The sequence below is a fragment of the Lissotriton vulgaris genome, unplaced genomic scaffold (assembly GCF_964263255.1).
Source record: "Lissotriton vulgaris unplaced genomic scaffold, aLisVul1.2 SCAFFOLD_573, whole genome shotgun sequence".
NCBI lineage: Eukaryota > Metazoa > Chordata > Amphibia > Caudata > Salamandridae > Lissotriton > Lissotriton vulgaris.
In genome coordinates, this window is record NW_028243596.1 from 977462 (window position 1) to 990986 (window position 13525).

Below are 13525 nucleotides of genomic sequence, written 5' to 3' on the forward strand. Positions count from 1 at the left end.
CAGTAACCCAAAAGCAATTATTCTGTGGCACAGTAGCTGATGAGCAAAGTGACCATGCTACATATGTTTTTGGCAAGAGTTCTATACTGGTAGGAAGTCATTATGCTCACAGCAGTTCAGGGGCAAGCATTGTGTACACAGTTGAACCGCTCGACAGGCACTGGCGCACACTAGTCTACGCAAAGTACCTTCCTGACACATAATAAGATATTCTAACATAGTACTAGTACCATCTACTATTATGCGGTCAAAAAGAATACATTTTAGTCACCATGAAACCTCAAAGGACTCCATCAATGAAAGCCATAAACTGCTGTCTTTACATTTGCTGATTAACCAATTGCATTCATGAACATTTCTTTCAGGTAGTAGACACCCTAGCGAGGAGACCCCTGCCCTTCCGTTTCAACCAGAGGCACTCATAGTCTGCGTTAAACATTCTGGAAATATCTTTTAACTAAAAGTATGGGAACTGTTATTGTAAAATTTAAAACAATTCGAATTGTCTAGTGTGCCGCCTCAAACAATGCCCCAATGAGATATCTTTGGTCATAAGTCAACAGCCAGGCAGACCGTTTTGCTGAAGATAAAATTACATCTGTTTCATGAGCTCATTGCCATTTCACAGAAATAATTTTTGCAGAAGTATGACAATGGTTATTGTTTGGACTCACTTTGTGAAAACGAGTTCTAAAGAGCTTTGTATTGAAGTCTGTAGAAGCTGATTTGTAGTTGTAAAATCACTCTTTCCCCTTATTAAAGATCTGTCAGCAGCCTAACACATTGCCAAAATTCGTTAAAACCGGTTTGAAGTAATCGTATCGGGTTTGACTATTATGTGTAAAAAGCAAAACCGATGACTCTATTTTATTGCATTGGTTCTAAGCATAGCCCCCCATTGTTTGAAGTGTTAGCCACACAAGTTGACCTGTTAGCACCCAACCTCCTACCCCCGAAACTGAAGTTCAGGTCTAGCAGCACCCCTGGTGTTACTGTTTACATTTTGGGACCAAAAGTTTAATTGAAGGGCTTTAGTTTCGAAATAATGAGCCTTTGTGAAATTGACAGTGTGGTGCATCCTTTCACACAGTCTCCCAGAAATCTATTTCTAAAACCAAAACTGTGCAACAAGAATATAATGGCTATATAGTTAAGGGACCACACTTTTAGTTAGAGACGATAAAATATGTTTTAATTATGTTTTACACTAGCGTGGCTGCTGTTCAGCATGGCTAAATGTTAGTGACATAGAGGATAGTGGAGTGAAGGGACGTAGAGTGATGTGGAGTTGAGTGATGTAGAGTGGAGTGGCAGAGTGTCATAGAGTGGAGTGGCATAAAGTGTAGTGGTGTAGAGTGTCAGAGAGTGGAGTTGTGTAGATTGTTGTAGAGTGGAATGGGGTGGACTATCATAATGTGGAGTGGTGTACAGTGTTGTGAAATTGAGTGGTGCTGAGTAGAGTGGCATAGAGCGGAGTGTTGTGGAGTGGCATAAAGTGGCGTAGAGTGGTGTGGAGTGGACTGTTGTGTAGTGGAGTAGTGTAGGGTGGAGTGGCATAGACTAGCATGGGGTGTCGTGGAGTAGAGTTTCATGCAGTGTCATATAGCAGACTGACATAGAGGGCTGTAGAAAGGAGTGGGGGGATTGTCATGGAGTAGAGTGTCAAAGTGAAGTGGTGTAGAGTGGAGTAGAGTTTTGGAGACCGGAATGGAGTACAGTGACGTGGAGTGGAGTAGCGTAGAGTGGAGTAGGTATTCTAGAGTTGAGTGGCATAGAGTGACAGAGTGGAGTGTTGTAGAGTGCTGAGTTGTCGAGTATTGTGGCGTAGAGTGGGACAGAGTAGAGTAGAGTGACAAGGAATAGAGAAGAGCTTTCCAAACTGTGTGCCCCGACACAATACTGTGTCTCCTGCAAATGGTGGGTGTGTCGTGGGATGACACCGGTAATAATGGGCACTTAGCACATAACTGCTGCTAATTCAGAGGCATTCCTTTGAAAGAGTGTCAGCAAACACCACCACAGCAGCGCGGACTCCAAGACACTCTGTCTATGGGGGCCGGGCGATTCACAACAAAGCCTCATTAACAAGTAAAGGTCTTTTAAAGACCTGCACAGTACTGGGGTGCAGCTGTGTGTGTGTCCAGGAAGCTGTCTCTGCCCAGGCTGCCACACACGCGGTGTGAGGTGACAGAGGATGACAGACAGAGGGTGACAGACAGAGGGAGATAGAGGGAGGAAGAGAGACAGAGGGAGGGGAGACAGAGAGAGGGAAAGAGAGAGGGAAACAGAGAAAGAGGGAGTCAGAGAGGGACAGAGAGGGAGGGAGACAGAGAGGGAGGGAGACAGAGAGAGAGGGAGACTGAGAGAGAGGGAGACAGAGAGGGAGACAGAGAGGGAGACAGGGAGAGATGGAGGGAGACAGAGGGCAACAGAGGGAGGAGGGCAACAGAGGGAGGAGGGCAACAGAGGGAGGAGGGTGACAGAGGGAGGGTGACAAAGGGAGGGTGACAGAGGGAGGGTGACAGAGGGAGGGAAACAGATGGGGAGACAGATAGAGGTAGACAGATAGAGGGAGACAGAGGGAGGGAGGGAGACAGAGAGAGAGGGAAACTGTGGGAGACAGAGGGAGACAGAGTGAGGGAGTCTGGGGTAAACAGAGGGAGAGCGAGGAATACAGAGGGAAAGTGAGAGGGAGACAGAGGGCTGCATCTGCCTAAATAAATTCCATGGTGGGCATGTCTTCATCAGTTCTGAATTGTACATAATGTTACTCTATGCTTGCTGAAGTCAGTCCCTTTACGGCAATCCTAGGAGGCTGGTCAGACTGGACTCCGCTTGAGTGTTCCTGAATAAAATATACTTGGTTTATATTCTCTACTGTCTGACCAACTCTTCATTTGTATGGAAGGCTGAGAGGTGGTCATGAGAGACCTGGGTGTCCCTAATCAGGTCACTTCCTTTAGTGGCAAAGAGTGAATTATAGTATTGCATGGTGTAGTGGTGTAGAGCGGATTATGCATGATGTAGTAATGCAGTGCTGTTACAGACATATTTTCAATTGAAATGACCATTACAATTGCAGACATACAGATTTTCTAATGAAACCATACAGCACACAAATGATAATGTGTGGAAATGGCATCACCTAGTGTATTGACTTGTTTTGATCATATAAAATATTTGTTTCCTCCACGCTTCTGAGTTAGAGAAAAATATGCTTCATTTGTGCTTTCCTAATTCTGATATATTCTGAAATACTTGCACAATTCATTTACATTTTGTTGTGTGCTAGAAAATAATAAAAGCCTAAATCCTTACCTTTCACAACCCCAGCACTGACCAAGGTTGTCACTTAAATTCTCTCACTTTGCAGTCAGAAAAAAAGTAAACACCAAGCTCCCTGGAAGACAGAGCCTAACATTGGACCTCTATCTTTGCACAGCAAATGTGACAGATAAAACCAAAATTTAAAGGCTTGTGTATTGCTCATTCACTTCTGAACTCCAGCAAATTTATTAGGGGGGCTCTCAAGTCCCCTACTTCCAGCACCTGTGGCATGGGGTGGTATTGAAGAAGTAGAATAAGTTGTGCTAATAGTAAAGAGCACTGGTCAAAATAAACAAGCTTGTAGACAGAACATTTCCTCATAGGCATTCAAGATTGATATACAGGCAGAGATTTAAAAGACATGCAGCACGTTTATTGCTATGAACTTGCATAAATGTGACAACTAAAAAATGTGTACTCTCCGGGAGTGCCTCACAAAGTAGAAAAAAAGAGTTCCCAGAATGCGAGCACTCTAAGAAGAATATTGGTGGTAAAAAAGCTGTGCTTCATGTGTACAAAGAAATGCTGGGCAGCCAAAACAAATAAAGCCACACAATCTAAAGCAAGCAAATGTGAGTAACAAAATGGCAAGCCGATGGTGAGCAATAGATGGAATGTATTCACAGGGAAGCTTTCAGCATGTCCTCAATACGTCTTTGCAGCTAGACAGCTGGTCAATCTGGTAGGGTAGGGTAGGATTCGACCTAAAAAGGAGGATTGGCAAAACAAAATATTTGCCTAAGATTACCAAGTTTGGTTAAGCATGGTTCTCTGATTTCTCTTTGTAAAAATCAGCCACTAAATTGGTACCTATGTGTCTCTCCTTTATTACCTCAATTTTTTTTCAAAGGGTTTTTATTAGGTTTTCAAAATATAAAACAAAACAAAAAACAAGGCAAAACGGTAATGCTAGTGTTTTAGCTTTTTGCACGAGAGTAGAGCAAGGATGGCAGGCAAAAGCCTCATGAGTGGTCCTCTCATTTTGAACTTGAGGTTCCAAGAGGACGGACCTTGAGCTGAGCCCAAGTCCAGCATCTGGTTCCAGACTCGCTTAATCTTTAACTCCATGGCTGCTAAGGGTTTTCCCCTCCTGTGCTGATCCTGGATGAACCCCATTGTTCATGACGAGCTGAGCTCGTCATGAGTGCAGCTCCGCTGTGCCTCATGACGAGCTGAGCTCGTCATGAGCATGGAAGGAGTTAAGTGGTTTGCCCACCTCTACTTAGGGTAGACAAAGCATTCATTGGATTGCTGCCACTAACTGACACCTCTATTTATGGTCGCCATTGCATTTTCTAAATAGAAAACAAATGGTGTCTTAACAATTGTCACATGTACACTGGTTCTTATTGAATGATGGGTGCTTCCTTAGCCCCCAGAGCTACATAATTGGCTATGATGATGGGCAATTTCAACCACCTGAGTGCCTGCTGTGGAGCTGGGTGCGCCAGTCACACATTCTTTTCCTGGTAAATGTAATGCAGAGTTGTAGTATAGTAAAGTGCTTCAAAATAACACTGATGAGTTGGGTAACGGTAACAACTCACTGAAGAATGGAAGAGACAACTGAGTTTGTGGTGTTTGTGTTTTAGTAGGAGAAGGTCAGTCTCTACATATGACAAAAACACCAATTACTCAAAGAGACCCGTTCACCACATGTAGAAAGCTTGCCCAATACTTGGCGAAAAAGAAGAAGTCTCCATCAGCCCACCCATTTGGCGGAACTTCGTCATTTGGAAGACTATGAGAGGAAGGTCAAATGTAGCCAAACGTTGCTCCAAGGCTAACATTGATAGATACCTGATCTAATACTCCCATTGATTTCAGCCACAGTAGTTGTTCAAGACATGAGACAACTGATGGAGTGCAGTGCGAGTGATAAACAAGTGCCGTTAAAAATGACTATGAGTTTATTGGGTATTGTCCAAATGCCATAGGATAAAATAGATCGCCTGACAGTATGGAACAAATTTACTGTCTCCTAGCGAATAGTGAGGTCGACATGTTAAAAATAAATAATTGCCTTAGTAAAGTTACATAATGAATTGGCATAGTCGATCCAAATATAGACCTCGACTTTTTGACTTTTTCACCTCTATACTCTAAGTTTTTATGTTCACTACGATAAGTTTGACCTCGGTAATGACAGACAGCCATATTCATGAAGCTACCATTCTGCGATTAGCAAATTGCGAAAATTTGCGAATCGTAATTTGAGAATCGCAGAATGGAATTCATGTACAAATGCGAGAAAAAAATGCGATTCGCTATAGATCGCAATTGGCGATTGTGATCTGCCGCAATCGCAAAATAATCGCAGAATCAGCAATTTCCTAAGCAGAAATTGCGATATCGCAAATTGCGATATCGCTAACTGCGAGATCGCAAAAACGGGAAGTCGCATTTCGAGCCCACTGATGACATCACAACCAGGAAGTAGGCTCACCACACCCACAAACAGAACACAGTGCCAGGGAGTGGCAGCAGGAAACTGAGGAGCACCAAAACCAACACTGTGCAGCACCCTAGCCAGAAAAAAAGTATCCAAAGATGTCCCAGGATGCAGCAGGGAGCAGTGGGCAGGAGAGAAAGAGGAAAATAAAGTTTTCAGAATCCGAATTGGAGCACCTAATTGAGGGGGTCTGCAAGGATCATGCCAGGCTCTTTGGAAAAGACTCCCGGAGGGTGCCAAAGGCAGAGAAGCGCAGGATCTGGCAGCACATCAGCGCAAAGGTCAATTCTGTTGGTGTGTCCCAGCGCTCCATTGACGACATAAAAAAGCGCTGGTACGACCTGAGAGGTCGTTCTAAGGAGCGGATTGCTGAGAGGCTTGGGGAGTGACTGGCCACCGGTGGAGGGGAACCTGTAGCCACACCGAACACCCCATTGGAGGACCTGATTGAGGACACCATTGACCCAGATGCCTGCGTGGGGGTCCTTCAGCTGGACTCATCTCGACCCAGCCAACAACCTGAAGGTAAGTGCCATGCGACTGCGACCCAATCCTCTAACAATGCCCTTAATTCCTGAGCTAGCAACATGACATCCCAAACAATGCAGCCCATGCTCACCAAAAAAAGCCCCATTGCATTGTGGAAGTTGTAGTGTAATCATGTACCCGCAGGTAGCCCAACACTGCCAGAGCACTCAATGCAAAGTAAATCCAAAAGCCAGTCAGGGAAAGCAAGGCTGCATGCATGTATCAACATTGCCTGGGCAAGATACATAACTTTAATCATGCACCCTTTCACATTACAGGTGCAGGTGAGCAAGCCAGCACAGACAGCGAGGCGCTGCACATCGCAGAGAGCCAGGAAGACACTGAGGGTGAGGGCCAGTCCTCCCAACGACCCGGCCCATCACAGCCACCAGCAGTGCACCCACCACCACCAACACCACCACCACCCCGTGCAGACAGGGCTACCCCTGCAGCCACAGCCGTGCAGCCAACCCCCCAGCAAACAGCCACAGCAGTGGTACAGGCTCCACCACCAACGCCTGGGAGGCAGACGAGGCACACAGCTGGTGCCAGGTCACACACCAGCGCACTGAGGCGCCAGCAGCGCCAGGGCCCAGCAGGCACCGCCAGGGCACTTGAAACACCCGATCCAGGCCTGGCCATCGAACGCCGCATGCTGGCGGTGCATCGCACACAGGCGCGTCACATGGCAGCGATGCTCACACAGATGCAGGTAAACGGCCAACACATAGCCCAGATGACCGCTGCAGTCCGTGAAAACAACCAGCTGCTTGTAGCCCAGCAGGACATGACCAATCGACGCCACCGCCAACTACTGGCCCGCCTATTGGCCTACACTAGGTCAAATCATGTAGTTGGTAATGCTACATCTCAGCTGGCACGAAGGTCACTCGCCATGCAGGCCCAGATGGTGCAGTGTTGCCAGGATGTGGCCAGGTCACTAGACCTACTCACCGCAGCAGTGCTCGGCAGACAGGCCACTGCCCATGAAGAAGCAGAGGGGGCTGACGACGCAAGTGAGGCTGCGTCAACCAACAGCAGCGCATCCTTGCCACCGATGCCTGCACGTCGCTGCAGCAGCAGGCCATCATCAGCAAGTAGGGCCAACACCATCCCTCAGGATGCGGAGAGACGACTTGGGGCGTCTCCTCGTCACCGTCCGTGAGGACTCTGACACTCAGAGGGAGGCCATGCAGTCAACCCCTGCAAACCCCTACCCCAGCATGGGGAGGTATGGAGCAATACTCTCTCCATCAGACAATTGAATACTTAAAGGCCAATTTATTGTGAATTAACAATAAAGATTAATGGTCAAACTTGATACACACTCATGTCATTATTACATTTGTCATGCATGTGTGCAGTGTTGTGATAGGGGAATGTGTGCACTAGAAACAGTTTGTAGTGATGTGGTTGCGGCGCCTGTGTCCTTCAGCAGGATCTTCTCCGCGTGCATGACGTACATGTGGAGGTGGCCGGTTGTCACCTTCAGACTCACTGCCAGATATCTCAACTGGTATCCTGCGCTTGGTAGCAATGTTGTGGAGTATTGCACACACGGCCACGATGCGGCAGCAGACCTCAGGTGTGTATTTGATGGCCCCACCAGTCTTGTGCAGTATGCGGAAACGGCTCTTCAATAGGCCAAATGTCCTCTCTATGCAATTTCTTGTCCGTATGTGTGCAGCATTGTAATGCCGTTGCTGTGGTGTGGCTGGGTTGAGGTATGGGGTGTGGAGGTACTCAAGTAGACCGTAGGCGCTGTCACCTGCGGGTAATGAGCACAGGGTGAGTGCCTATTCTGCGCAGATACATGATCAAAGTGTAGTATTTGGGGACATACCCAGTAGGTGTCCTTCGCCAAAGTCTCCCCTTGCCAGTCGTGTGTGAATGCCGCTGTGCCGGAAGATGAAGGAGTCATGTGTGCTGCCCGGATATTGTGCCACTATGTCCGTGATATAATTCTTTGCGTTGCACACCATCTGGATATTGAGGGAGTGGTAGGACTTGCGGTTGCGGTACATGTATTCCATTTGTGCTGGTGGGCAGATGTGGATATGGGTACAGTCAATGCATCCAATAACATGCGGAAAATGTGCAATGTTGTAGAATTTCAGCTTGGTGTCATTTAAGTCCTGTTGGGTGGTTGGGAATGAAATGTAGTGGTGTTGCCGGGTCAGCATTGCATCCAGAAAACTATTAAGGCAGCGGGACATGGTGGGCTGGGATATGCCCCCAGCGACAGCAACTATCCCCTGGAAGCTTCCGGAGGCCAGTAGGTGCAGGCTGCACAATACCTGTACATGGGTGGGGACGGCATTGGTTCTCCTTGTTGGATGCTGCAGCAGGGGGTCTAGGTACTGGCTCAGCTTAATGATCATTGGGCCAGTTAGGCGGTACTTGGCATAGATTTGCTCCCTGGTTTGGCCCAGAAGGGTGACCCGCTGCCGGAATATCCGCTCCTGGATCCTACGCCTGTTCTGTGCTGCTCGCTGCAGCCTACGCCGCCTGACCACTATGTAGAGTCCTGGCATTGTGAGAGTCCTCAGTCTCCAGCTGCATGTCCTTTAGTGTGTTTGGTCAGGCCAGCTCCTGTATGCAGTTAACTTTAATCAAATGTTTTTTTTTTGCTGGTTACCACCTGGTTTGAGTTCTCCTTAAATTGCGCGTCGCTAATAGCGATTTTCGTGTTTTTCGCAATCTGCGATTTTTCATGAATGGCAATAGCGATTATTTAGCGACTTCGCAAATGAATTCGCAGAATGCTTGGTTTCTCGCTATTTCCGATTCGCAAATGGGCAGGTTTCTGGATTCTGTGATTTTATTTGCGAAATCGCTATTTTTATTTAGCGATTACGTACTTTTGAAATTTTCAATGTCATGAATAGCTTTTAATCAATTTGCGATCGCAATTGTTAATTCGCAGCAATTGCGATCGCAAATTAGTTTCATGTATCTGGCTGAGAGTCTTTTTTGTTTTAGGAATGAAGACTATGTTCTCACCTACACACACATGGAAATCATTTCTGGTAGGGTGGTAATAAACCACTGATCTATTCAAACTTTTCATGTGTAAATTAGTATTATATACATTCACATTGTTTGGATTGCTTTCCTTGCAGTAGCATTTAGCTACTTTTAGGTCCTGAAGAAAGCCGGGCTAGTTAGCTATACGGCTGAAACATGTCGACCTCACTATTCGCCAGGAGACAGTAAATTTGTCCCACATTGTCAGGCGATCTATTTTATCCTATGGCATTTGGACAATACCCAATAAACTAATTTTTTGTCCTCATAGTCATTTTTAACTGCACTTGTTTCTCACTCGCACTGCACTCCATCTGTTGTCTCATGTCTTGAACAACTACTGTGGCTGAAATCACTGAGAGTATTAGGTCAGGTATCTATCAATGTTAGCCTTGGAGCAACGTTTGGCTACATTTGACCTTCCTCTCATAGTCTTCCAAATGACGACTTTCCGCCAAATGGGTGGGCTGATGAAGACTTCTTCTTTTTAGCCAAGTATTGGGCAAGCTTTCTACATCTGGTGAACGGATTTTTTTGAGTAATTGGTGTTTTTGTCATATGTTCAGACTGACCTTCTTCTTTCTATTGGTGCAAGTCTTTGATTAGGGGTATGGAGTAAAGTCGGTCTATAAATACTATCCCCTAGACCCTCCCACACATATGTTTTTCGTTTGTGTTTTAGTCACTTACTCGCCGTATTTTGAGATTGTTTGATTGGACCGATATCTTGTTTCTGACAGCCTCTTGTTGGTTTAATTTTCAGATGAAATCATGCAGCAGGATGCCTTTCCCCTGTGTGCTGCGGATATTGAGGATCAGCTGAAGAAGCAGTTTGCCTATCTCTCAGGTGAGGACTGAAAGTCCATCTCTTCTAATGCTCCAAGCTGCTGATTGTATGTTTTTCCCAAAAAGCTCCTTCGGGCATTGTCTTTTTTTTAAAAATGTTTTTATTTGTATTTTGGACCAAACAAAAAATGAAGAAAAACATATCACAATGGGTTGCAGTCGTGCAGAGGCGTAAACATACAGTCCACATCACATATAGTCCCACATCGTCATCCCTTCAGGCAACTCGAACCTGTGTTAAAAAGGGTTTCAAAGACAACCAGTAACCAAAGACCCTTTTATGTTGCCCGGCGGTATCGCCTCTATGACCCACCAATGTTAATCAATGAAGAAGCAGGCGCTGGAGACTGGAAGGCAGGAAACGAGGATTTTATTCTCTCCGGAGGAGAACACATCAATTCAGACAGCAAGTATCGTCACGAGGTGCTCTAACCACATCTCTGAGGCCTGGCCTCTTATACTAGGGTTTATGACCTTTATTGCACATAACACATTCTCGCAACACGTTGATAGTTGAAAGAACATCCTCGGAATCTCCCCTTCAGGCCCGTTCCCACATACATTTACAGTTGGATTCCCCACCCCGGTCACAACAGGTGATGGTTGCCACACAGCAGGGCATTCCGCCGATTCACGGAATGCATGGGGTTGATCGGATCTCATAGGGTGGGGGCTTTCATCGGTTCAAGGGTCTTTTGATGGGGAGGGGAAGCTTCCTACTGTACGGGGTAATAAACAGTATCCGCAGGGCCAGGTGGCGGCCTGGGAACAAGGAAGACAAGCGGGGACACAGGAAAAAGGGGGTTTGCATCAAAAGGATCTGAGGCCATGAAAGGAATGAGGGGAGGTGTCGCGCTGGGAACAGGATGGGGTTCTGTGGTGAAGCTGCGCTGAAGGGGGGTTTATGACCCAAGGCATGAGAGAGCGGGGGTTGTCAGTGTGCGGGGGGATGCTTGCGAGGTTAAGGGAGAGAGAGAGACGCGCTGGCTATCAGAGAGGGGCAGGGAGGCCATGGTGCTCAAAATGGCTGCCGCTTACGCGCACGAATGGGCTTGGAAAGGGGCAAGATGGCGCCGATAATGTTGACGTTTTGCAGTCTAATCTTTAACAGTCCTCCCTTTTCAACATATCTTAGCCAACTTGCTTACTCAATGTCAATCTTCATCAAATTCCTAACCTCGGCATCATATATTGCTCTCATATGTTCGTATCCAGAGTCCACAGTCTTAGGGCAAATACAATTTACACATAATGTACACAGGGGTGGTAGACATTGAATTCCTAAACATAAACCGCATATTACAACCACAGGAATCAGGATAATGGTGAATAGTCTCCAGCCCCAGTTCTTAACGGTGCTCCAGAACCACCCACCCAGCGACCACTCTTCTTGTTCTTGGTGGACTTCTGAAGAGAGTCTATGAAGATGTTCGATGGCCTTGTACACTGAGGGTGAGTTGTCCGGTATGTACGTACAGCAGCTGGACCCAATAATGCGGCATGCCCCACCACGATCTGCAAGAACCACATCCAGGACAAGGCGGTTCTGGAGGGCCACCAAGCGGACCGCTTGAAGTTCAGCGGTGTTGTTAGCAAGGATACCAGCCGTGATGTTCATTGTTGTCTCAACTGCTTGAGTCAGATGTCGGATGGCACGGCTGTTTGCCATCGGGCCCCAGAGGGGGACAAGTCCTTTCATAGCATCGATGAATTGCGCTCCTGTTGAGTCGGCTTGTTCGATGTCCTTGGCTCGTTTTTGTCTGTGATGATTTGCTGGTGCCACATAAGTCGGAGGAAGGATGAAGGAAATGAAACAAGTGCCCCCCCAGCCTTTGGGGAGCCAGGTGTAAGCCTTCGTGCCGCAGACGAAATACGTGTTTGGAGATGCCACAAAGGAAGGTGGGTCGGCGGAGTCCAGAGTTCTGGAAAACCGGCAGGCACTGTGGCCTACCAGCTGAGTCCCAAGCCCTTCCATGCACATGTGGCCGGTGACGTTGATGACTGATAGGGCCACAGTCAGAGTGGCAGCCGTTCGTTTTCGCAGGTAGGAGAAGGTGGTTCTGGTTGGATTATTGAACACTTGCATTTCAACTTGTTCTTTAGCAGGGATGTCCAAGTGGATTGTGTTGTTGTTGGTCTGCGGGCAGAAGTGCGTCTTTGTTCTGTTCTGCCAGACCCCGTGGTAGAAATGCGTTACGGTTTTGCTGGAGGTGGCATTGTCCTTAAAGCTTTCTTGCAGAAGCATCAGCCAGGCAAGACAGGAGCCGTGAACTGAGAAAGGTGAAGGGATGAATGGTATCGAGTGTCCAGTGGCGTGGGGTAGCAACCCACAGATCCAACAGTTGGTGGCATTGGTGGCAAGGTTGTGCTGGTGAAGTAGTTGTACGAAGGAGTTATTCCAAAATTCCTTTCGCCTCTCTCTGAGTTGGGGAGAGAGCGAAATCAGATAATGTTCCTTCATGGTGGTAGGCTGGACAGTGGTCAGGAATGTTTCGTGAGCAGGTGCATTTTCTTCCACAATCCAGAGTGTGGTCATGAGGAGAAAGCAGAAGAGGATTGTGATGAAGAGCGCAATAGTCTTTGGGCTATGGAGTCTGTCTGCTTTTGGGTTTCTGCGGTGGGTATTTCCTGTTGCCTTCATCATCTTCTTATTTGGCGCTTTCATCATCTTCTTATCTGGCGCTTCCATCATCTTCAAGGGGCTCGGTAGCGGGCAGAACCACAGACTTTGTTTTGCTTCTCTCCGGGTAACCCTTGGTAGTGTTTAGGTCACCGTTCTGAGATTTAACTCAGTCCGTGGTCTACTTAGCCGAGACTCCCTCCTTTCGACGCAGGAAATACCCTTCTTTCGATGGCACTGTGGGATCAGAGAATTTTGAAAGTTCAAGTGTGTCGGTATCAGGATAGCAGGTTAGTGACGGTCGGTCCTTGTTCAGGAGCTCTTCTTGGTTGTCGATGTTTTCGGTCGAGGTCAGGGTCGAGGAGATCTTCTTACAGTGGTGTGCATGCAGCCAGTTGCGTTTTCCCTCCACCCGTAGTGCTGTTCGGGTGGTGATGAGGACTTGCCAGGGGCCCGTCCACCGGGGTTCCAGACTCTTGGCACGCTGGAAGTTCCGGATCAGGACGAAATCCCCAGGCTGAATGGTGTGTCCGGGACCCCTGGAAGTGTCAGGGATGGCATGCAGCACCTGTTGATGGATAACAGACAGCGTTTTAGTCAACTGACATAAGTAATCAGACATTAGGACGTCCGGGACGTCATGAATGGAAGTTGGTTTCGGTGCAGACCAGACATTCATAGGCCGGCCGAAAACAACCTCGTATGGCGTCAAGTGGTGTTTGGTG

The 13525-nt window shown here is 47.2% G+C and overlaps 1 long non-coding RNA gene across 1 annotated transcript in view; it reads left to right on the forward strand.

Moving 5' to 3' along the window:
- The window catches only part of LOC147668297 (uncharacterized), a 698487-nt gene extending 688305 nt beyond the window's left edge, over nucleotides 1–10182 (forward strand). The window contains exon 3 of the long non-coding RNA XR_015304132.1: nucleotides 10098–10182. This is a non-coding gene — a long non-coding RNA (uncharacterized LOC147668297). The remainder of the gene's footprint in view (nucleotides 1–10097) is intronic.
- Nucleotides 10183–13525: the final 3343 nt, after the last annotated feature.